The sequence below is a fragment of the Phalangium opilio genome, unplaced genomic scaffold (genome assembly GCF_054372755.1).
Source record: "Phalangium opilio isolate 3A_F unplaced genomic scaffold, DU_Popi_V2 ptg000053l_1, whole genome shotgun sequence".
Classification (NCBI taxonomy): Eukaryota; Metazoa; Arthropoda; class Arachnida; order Opiliones; family Phalangiidae; genus Phalangium; species Phalangium opilio.
Window position 1 is genome coordinate 6,160,203 of NW_028324172.1, and position 1,937 is coordinate 6,162,139.

General features: G+C 33.6%; 1 long non-coding RNA gene across 1 annotated transcript; it reads right to left on the bottom strand.

The window, feature by feature from the left end:
- Window positions 1–1,784: 1,784 nt before the first annotated feature.
- Window positions 1,785–1,937, bottom strand: LOC149673318 (uncharacterized). The gene is made up of 2 exons (XR_016367117.1): window positions 1,896–1,937; window positions 1,785–1,831 (listed from the first exon to the last, which is right to left on the bottom strand). It is a non-coding gene; the product is annotated as an uncharacterized LOC149673318 (long non-coding RNA).

Consider the following 1,937-nt stretch of genomic DNA (forward strand, 5'->3'; position numbering starts at 1 on the left):
GCCTTTTCTGAAGTTCGTGGAAACTCATTACTTATACTTCGGCCTTAATTTTGAAAGCGGCGGTATTCTTATGATATTCGGCGTTGCCTTTATGTGTTAAAACTTTCGATAAACAATTTCGGGTTTATTAATTTACCACGAATCTATCAGAATGAATAGAACTGTAAAATGAGGAACAACGATGAGACTGCAGAGGCTGCGCGAAAATGGAACAAAATTTTAGTGGTTGCCTAAAGCGATTGTTATGGGGAAAACATGGCATTATTATTTGAACTTCTCTAAGCGCGTTTATAAATTGCACTATTTTATTTTAAAGAGATTTAACTTTCAGCTTCGCCTAATTTAATAATTGCACGCGAAACTATTTCTGAAACTAATCGTTTAATGTTTGGAAACTTCCCTCAAATACTACTAGCATACTCTCTAAGAAAACGGGGCAGTCCCTTATACTGCTCGTACTTTTAATATGGAAAAACCTTAAACAAAATGCTACACGTTTTCAAGATAACTGTTTGTACCAATTATGAAGAAACATCCAAACTGAACTTAAGTTTAGAAGTTTACCTAAATAAAACCGCATTTTCTCCGTTGAAACAAATCAATCTATAGGTGTGCTTTACTATATTCGTGACAAACCATTTTAATAAAGATCAAGAAAACTTCGGAAAGTGCCTTCTAATAGTTTAAGCGATTCCATTAGTGGTATAACTTTTAAATGTCTTGAGGTCGTGGAGAAATCCATAATTATACGTAGAATAATAGCTTAGAACTGGTAGAAAACTGGTTTTCTCTTAAATATTCCGATCTAGTTCTAAGTTTGGATTGAGTTTCTAATAACGATTTCTATAGGCTTAATTTTAAAATGCACAACTCATTTTAAATATGGTTTTCTAATCCAATTGCCCTACTTGGACTTCAAATTTGTTTTTGATACATATTTCCTTAACATCGAATAATATATTTTGAGGAATAAACTTCTCATAAAGTATCAATTCAATATTCAAAATAAACGGCATTTTTTTAACTGCGCATGAGATTCAATACCCTCTTCAGTGAATCAATGCAAAGGTCTAACGTGCAAAAGCACGACTTTTTTCCACGTTTATGAGAGGAAATTATAAGAAATACTAAACGACAAGCAAAATGTCACTCTTACCTTAACATTAATAATGCACCAAAAAACCTGGAACACCCAACATTCATGCACCAATACTTCCGTTTACGCTGGACCTAACGTTATTTAGTCCAATGGATGGTGTTCAAACTGCAGGCAGGACTTGATAATAAACTCGAAGCATATTGTATTGTTACGATTATATTAGTTTTTATTTATTTTGTTACAGTGTTTAAGAAGAATTTTTTACAATTTATTCGATGGTGCGGGTCAAAATTACTTTGGTGTTATAGTGCAAGTTTATTCAAGATTGCTACATGCTTCTACCACCTATAAGTTCACATAAAGGTTTATGCACCAAATATTAACACAGAAACAAAGTTTATAACATAGCATTGGTATAATTAGGTATAATTTCCACCACCCTAGTAGCACGGGGTTGCCGATTTGGTGGAGGGTCATTGCCGGGTGTGCTGGGAGACTGATGGTGATGGCTACGTGCTGTAAGCCTTGACTTGTCCACCACGTAGATATTTTGCCATCACATGAACATGTCAAAACCGGCAGCTTATATTTTATGTATTTTCTGCAAAATTTGCCACTATGTTTTCATACAGAAACCCAGCACCAATAATATTTTTAGTCGTTTTTTTAACTTCAACATAATAGTTATAGCTGTTTTGATAAATTTAATTTCGAAGTAAGTTGATATTAAATCTAAGGTACATAATCAATTATATTTAAGTATATCTCTAAATTCAATGCTGGTATTTCATCGTACAACTGAAGGGTATGGTGCTGGCAATTCTTTTACCCAAAGCGT